Source organism: Phaseolus vulgaris, chromosome 8 (genome assembly GCF_051622355.1).
Source record: "Phaseolus vulgaris cultivar YP4 chromosome 8, ASM5162235v1, whole genome shotgun sequence".
Taxonomy (NCBI): domain Eukaryota; kingdom Viridiplantae; phylum Streptophyta; class Magnoliopsida; order Fabales; family Fabaceae; genus Phaseolus; species Phaseolus vulgaris.
The window spans coordinates 25,374,133-25,381,777 of NC_143505.1; the positions used below are offsets into that span (position 1 = coordinate 25,374,133).

The 7,645-nt window shown below is 37.2% G+C and overlaps 1 pseudogene; it reads left to right on the forward strand.

The window, feature by feature from the left end:
- Positions 1 to 2,653: 2,653 nt before the first annotated feature.
- On the forward strand, positions 2,654 to 4,627 carry LOC150025533 (uncharacterized; annotated as a pseudogene).
- The last annotated feature ends 3,018 nt before the right edge of the window (positions 4,628 to 7,645 follow it).

The window sequence follows — 7,645 nt, forward strand, 5'->3', positions numbered from 1 at the left end:
GAAGTTTCTTAAAACTGTTTTTAATTCGACAATTAGGCTTCCTCTGTTTTGATTCTGTGTTGGTTGTTTTTTGCTTATGAAATTAAGATTCATTGGAGAACAATTATGAAATTCTGGATCTAAACAGATTGAAGTGTTAGAAAAAAAGTGAATCAAAATTCAAAATAGAACAAAAATTGACAAATCAAATTCAAAAAGTGTGCATTCTAGCGCGAACAGAAAGGGTGAAGTGGCATCAGATTTGAAAAATTTATCACAATTAATTGGTGCATTGTTTTGGTGTGATTCTAGCGCCAAAATTTAGCAAAGATCTTCAACTTTTGTGATTTAAATTTCAAATTCAAATTCGAACTATACAGCTCAGCATAAATATTTTAACTCACGCTTTTTGTACCTGAAAATTCCAGTAGTACTGTTTTGATTTTATTAATCCAATTCTAGTGCCATTCTTTAGGTTCAATTTGTGTGCCACCTTTTGTTGAGTGCCTTATTTGTTTGATTGTCATATTCAATCAATACTCTTTCAAGTTGTGTCATATAATTACTCCCTTTGTTGTTGTCCAATTCCAAATTGATTTGTTTCTTTGCTTTGAAATTTGTTAACCTCTTTGATTGGTGGTAAAAGTTTCAAAAGCGGTGCTTGGTTAATTTGGAGCAAACCTATGTGGTGAGTCCATTATCATTTAGTAGGTTCTGTTTTGAAGACTTAACTTGAATATATTTGAGAGGTTGAACAAGAGTGCAGCAACAAGTGAGTTTACAAAATACACAAAGAGTGGGTGCCAATAGCAAGAGTAACAACAAAAAGGAGTACCAACAAGCAAAAGAAGAACATAGAATAGGATTTCTAAATTTTCTTTTGTAATCCAATTTTCATTGTATTTCTTTTGATTTGTAATTGCATTAAACTTTCATTAATTAGTGGAATAATTATGCATTAGACAGTGAGTGTGTCTTCAATAGTTCTAAGTGCCTAGAAGCCTCACCTTAGGATACGTCTAGCTTAAAAGCTTTCTAGTTAGCTACCTTTAATTGTGCTTTTGTTAATTGCTTTGCATTGTTTACTTGCTTTTTATTGTTTAATTGCTTTGCATTTTTCTTGCATAAAATTGTGTTTTTCATTCTTAATTGTGATCTAAGTGAATTACTTAGAAAAAGATTTGTGAAAAGTCTTGAGGGATAGATTCTGGAAAAAATGAAAAGAGGCACTTATCTCTTGAAGACCATGGCTCTAGATACCAAATGATAGCTTGAGGTCGTCATCTTTGCGTTTTTGATGTGGAATTAGCGGAAGCATCCATGGATTGTTGGTGGACAAGGCCCCGACACCAATCCTTTCAAAGGCCACCAAAATATCAAATTAAGGCAATCACTAGAGTTATGGTCAAAGAGGGGTCAAGAGGACACATTCTACATGTCATAAACTCTAGTGTAGAATAGTTTTTACATTTTTTTGTCAAAAGTAGCATAGTTTATTTCTTTTTTATTTTTGTTGAAACATGCAAAGTGGTATCTAAAATGTTAACCTAAGTTTAATTAGAGTTTTCTACTCCTAATTAAACTTAGGTCCAGCCCACATTTAGCCTAAGTGGAGCGTAAGGTTCTAGAACTCCTAGCACATGGAAGAATTCTAGAACCTACCTCACATGTGCTTAATTTAGGAGCCACCTTCCCATGTGCCAACATTTGAATTTCCCTCCATTTCTCTTTTCATTTTTAGCCCACTCTTGCTATATATAGAGGAGTTTGGGTCATGTAAATTCAAGATTAATTGAATAGTGAATGTCAAAATTGTGTCATTCTCACTTCTTGCCTAAACTCTCTTAGGAATAGGCTTTTAATCTTCAAACCTTCACCTACAAAGGGAGTTGGCCAAACCACTCCTACTCTTCCTACTTCTCATGCACCTCCAAGGCTATCACAACTCTTAGGAGAGCCTTGTTCCACCATCAATCCATGGAGCTTCCGCATTCATCAACAAAAACCGCAAGAAAGGAGACACAAATCCATCAGAAAGGCTTGGTACTTAAGAGATACAAGTGATCCACCTCCCTTTCCTAGGAAGCTACCTTCATTACTCTCGTTCTCTTTTTTGGGGTAAATTACTTACAACACATAACTTTAACCATGTCTTCTCATCATTCTAATGAAAGTGAAGGAGAGTCTATCAAATCTCTTTTGAAAAAATTAGCACAAGACTTTCAAGCACTTTCATATAGACAAATGCAACATGAGACCCTTCTCATAGAAAGGGATACTCAATTTGCTTTAATACAAGATGAATTGAAAATGGTTAAAGAAAGAGATTATTACACCAAATCCAAAAATAGTTCTCATGCATCTGGCTCTAGGGGTAATGATTCTTTTGGGGAACAAAGTCTTATAATTAATTAATACTATCAACCACCCCCTAGGAGAGCAAGAAAGGAAAGAAAAGAAAGCCCAAGAGAGGTTAGGGTAGATCTACCTTATTTCCTTGGAAAAGAAAACGTAGAAGCTTATCTAGATTGGGAAATGAAGGTAGAACAATTGTTTGCTTGCCATAGAGTAAGTGAGGAAAGAAAAGTACCCTTAGCCTCCCATAAAGTATGGGAATGATCTTAGGGGAGCCATAAGACGCCACCATATTCCCTCCTATTATAGTAGGGAGTTAATGGACAAGCTCCAAAGACTCCAACAAAAGACCATGAGTGTAGAGGAATATAGGCAGAAAATGGAATTATACATGATGAGAGCCTCAATTAGGGAGTCTAAACCCATCACCATAGCAAGATTCTTAAGTGGGCTTAACCTTGAGATTAGAGATAGAGTTGAACTTTTTCTCTACCAAGACTTGAATGATTTAATTCAATTGTGTATCAAGGTTGACCAACAAAATTTGAGGAAAACTTCAAGTCGTAGGGAAAGCTCATACTCTAACTCATATCCAAAAAGGGAGTATAAGAGGGAGGAAAGTGTACCTAAAGAAAAACCAAGAGAAACTCCCAAGAGTGTAGGAAAAGATGCACTCACTCCACCCACCCGTAGTAGAGATGTTAAATGTTTTAAATGTTATGGTAGAGGTCATGTTCAAGCCCAATGCCCAAACCAAAGAACTATGTTTTTAAGAGGGGTAGATGAATATAGTAGCCATGATGATGAACTTAGTGGGAAAGAGGAGGAGAATAGTGAGGGAGCATATCCATGTGAGGGGGAGTTAATGATGATTCGAAGAACCCTCAACAATCAATCTAGCGTGAACCTAGAGACACAAAGAGAACATTTTTCATACAAGATGCAAAGTTTTAGAAAATGTTTGTTCTCTCATTGTGGATAATGGCTCTTGCTGCAATTGTTGTAGCGCTAGAATGGTTGAAAAGCTAAATCTACAATTAATACCTCATCCTAAACCTTACAAACTTCAATGGATCAATGAAGATGGGGAATTAACTGTAGACAAGCAAGTGAAAGTCGAGTTTTCTATGGGAAACTACAAAGATAAAGTTTTATGTGATGTAGTTCCCATGGAAGCTTGTCATATTTTGTTGGGTAGACCTTGGCAATTTGATAAGAAAACTATGCACAATGGTCTAACCAATGAGATTACCTTCACCCACAAAGAAAAGAAGTTTATACTTTATCCTTTATCACATTCACAAGTGGCAAAAGATCAAGTACAAATGAAACAAAAGAGGGATGAAGAGAAAAAAAAAACAAAAATAGAAAAACAAGAAAAAGCCCTTAGGGAGCAAAAGGCGTGGGAGAAGAGTGTTCCTTTCCACGAGGTCATTCAACAAGAAGAAAGAATTGAAAACACATTTGAAAACATGGTTCTTGTTGAACAACCTTCAAGCCTTTTAATTTGTAAAGGAACACTTACAAGCACTGCCACACTTGTTGAGACTTGTGTTCTACCTCCTCAAGTAAAATAACTTTTTAAAGAATTTGATGATATATTCTCTATGGAAGGCCCCATAGGAATTCCTCCTTTTAGAGGTATAGAACGTCAAACCGATTTAGTTTCAGGAGCTAGTCTACGCAATAGACCAGCTTATAGAACTAATCCCGAGGAAACTAAGGAGATAGAATCACAAGTACAAGATTTGTTGGAGAAGGGTTGGGTTCAAAAGAGCTTAAGCCCTTGTGTTGTACCTGTCTTGTTGGTGCCAAAAAAAGATGGCAAATGGAGAAGGTGTTGTGATTGTAGAGCCATCAATAATATCACCATCAAATATAGCCATCCAATTCCAAGACTAGATGACATGCTTGATGAATTGCATGGGTCCATCATATTTTCTAAAATTGATCTTAAAAGTGGATATCACCAAATTCGAATTAAAGAGGGTGATGAGTGGAAAACCGCTTTTAAAACCAAATTTGGACTATATGAATGGTTAGTCATGTCTTTTAGTCTCACTAATGCACCTAGCACTTTCATGAGGCTCATGAATCATGTCTTAAGGGATTGTATAGGTAAATACGTAGTAGTTTATTTTGATGATATATTAGTCTATAGTCAAAGCCTAGAAGACCACCTAAGACACCTTAGGGAAGTTCTCTTAGTGCTTAGAGTTAATAGTTTGTTTGCTAATAGTGATAAATGTACCTTTTTTGTTTGTAGTGTAGTGATTTTGGGTTTTATAGTTAACAAAAATGGGGTACATGTTGACCCCGAGAAAATCAAAGCCATCCAAGAATGGCCAACATCACAAAATGTAGGAGATGTTAGGAGCTTCCATGGTCTAGCAAGCTTTTATAGAAGATTTGTGCCTTACTTCTCAAGTCTAGCTTCACCACTCAATGAGTTAATGAAGAAGGACGCTTCATTTTGTTTGACCGAGAAGCAAAATCAAGCCTTCAAGAGGTTAAAAGCTCAACTCACTAATGCACCCATTCTTGCTTTACCAACTTTTGCAAAAACTTTTGAGCTAGAATGTGATGCATCGGGAGTAGACATAGGTGTCGTATTGTTGCAAGGTAGACATCCAATTGCTTACTTTAGTGAAAAACTTCATGGAGCCACCCTCAACTACCCCACCTATGATAAAGAGCTCTATGCACTTGTGAGGGCCTTAAAGACTTGGGAGCACTATCTAGTTTATAAGGAATTAGTCATTCATAGTGATCATGAGTCTTTAAAATATTTGAAAGGTCAACATAAGTTGAACAAACGCCATGCAAAATGGATGGAATTTCTTGAACAATTCCCTTATGTTATCAAATACAAGAAGGGTAGTACAAACATTGTGGTTGATGCTCTTTCAAGGAGACATGCCCTCTTTTCAAAACTTGGAGCCCAAATTCTTGGATTTGACAACATAATGGAACTTTACAAAGAAGATCATGATTTTGCATCCATCTTTGCTAAGTATAAAAAAATAGCACAAGGAGGATTTTATGTGTCTGAAGGGTATCTTTTTAAAGAAGGAAAACTCTGTATACCTCAAGGAACGCATAGAAAACTTCTTGTAAAAGAATCTCATGAAGAAGGTCTCATGGGCCATTTTGGAGTTGATAAGACTCTGGAGCTTTTAAAAGGAAAATTCTTTTGGCCACATATGAGAAGAGACATCCAAAGACATTGTTTTAGATGCATATCATATTTAAAAGCTAAGTCTAAAACAATGTCTCATGGACTCTATACTCCTCTACCTTTTGCAAGTGCTCCATGGGAAGATATTAGCATGGATTTTATTCTAGGACTTCCTAGGACCGCAAAAGGTTTTGATTCCATTTTTGTGGTAGTGGATCGCTTTAGTAAAATGGCACATTTTATTCCATGCCACAAGGTGGATGATGCTCAAAATGTTTCTAAACTCTTCTTTAGAGAAGTGGTAAGACTTCATGGGTTACCTAGAAGCATAGTTTCGGATAGAGATCCAAAGTTTATAAGTCATTTTTGGAGAACCCTTTGGGAAAAACTTGGCACTAAACTACAATTTTCAACGTCTTGTCATCCTCAAACGGATGGCCAAACAGAGGTAGTCAATAAATCTCTTTCTACTATGCTTAGGGCAGTCATGAAGGGTAGCCATAGATCTTGGGATGAGTACCTTCCCCATATTGAGTTTGCATACAATAGGGTAGTTCACAAGACTACTAATATTTCTCCATTTGAAGTTGTATATGGGTTTAATCCTCTTACTCCTTTAGATTTGTTGCCACTTCCTAATCCGCATACCTTTGTGCATAAGGAAAAAGCTACAAAAGATGAATTTGTTAAGAAAATGCATGAGAGGGTTAAAGAACAAATACAACAACAAACCGAGAAATATATAAAACATAACAATAAGGGGAAGCGAGAAATAATCTTTGAGGAAGGAGACCTAGTTTGGCTTCATCTTAGGAATAATAGGTTTCCAACTAAGAGGAAGTCCAAACTTAGTCCCTGCGGTGATGGACCTTTCCAAGTCCTCAAGAAAATAAATAGCAATGCATATAAACTTGATTTACCTGCGGAGTATGGAGTACATGATACATTTAATGTCATTGATTTAACTCCTTTTATACGTAACAATGAAGAAGAAGAAGCATTGGATTTGAGGAAAAATCCTTTTCAAGAGGGAGGGGATGATGGAAGAGGCCCAAGCACAAGCCCACATGCAAGCCCACCAAGGAGTAGATTTGGGCCAACCACTAGAGCTATGGCCAAGAGGATCCAAGAAGACAGGAATGCTGCTACTGATGGCAGAGAAACCTTCTTATACATGTTCAAAATGCCATAAACTCTAGTGTAGAGTAGACTTTAATTTCTTTTCAAATTTAGCCTAGGAACTTTATTTGTAATTTTTCTTAGAATTAATTTTGGCACCTAAAACACCAACCTAGGTAAATTTAGAGTTTCTAAAAAAACCTCTAAATTAACCAAGGTCGGTCTAGAAAGCCCATAGAGGGGGTGAGCATACAACACTAGTCACACCCCTCCCATGTGCTTCATTATGCGCTACTTTAGGGAGGGAATTCATTTGAATTTCCCTCCACTTTCATTTGAATTTTCAGCCCTCTAAACACTATAAATAAGAGGGCTTGGCTCATGTAATTGCAAGATTAATCATAAAGTGAAATTGCTGCTACATTTGTGCCAATTTGTCACTCTTGTCTACTTCCTCTCTAGGATAGGCAAGCTTAGTCTTCAACCTTCACCTTCCAAGTGAGCTGGCCGAACCACTCACCTTCCATACATTACATGCACCTTCAACGAGTCCACACCTCTTAGGAGATTCTTGCATGCCTCTTTCATAAGCTTCCGCCCATCATCAATTCAAGTTTCATCAACATGAAGGCACTTCTTCCGTCAGTTGGAGTGCATAATCTTAACAGCATGGCCGTCAAGGAATCAACTCATGTACCAGCATTATGGGGCCCATCTGTCACTGTAGGCGTTCTAGCCTCTACGCGGCATGCATGCGGCTTACCCTTGAAACCCTGACGTTCTTGGGCCTAGGCGTTTCTATTGAGTACTTACTTGTGCTAGACCCACATGTACTATACACACCACATACACGTTTGCTAAACAGGCTTTTCATATATACGGATTTCAACACACGTACTATCTCGACCAGACCACCGAGCCAACCTGCTCCACACAGGTGTCGATGCCGATGTCCGATGTCTGGTCTAGTACAGGATTTATTCATAAAGAATCATTTCATTGGTATAATAGGCT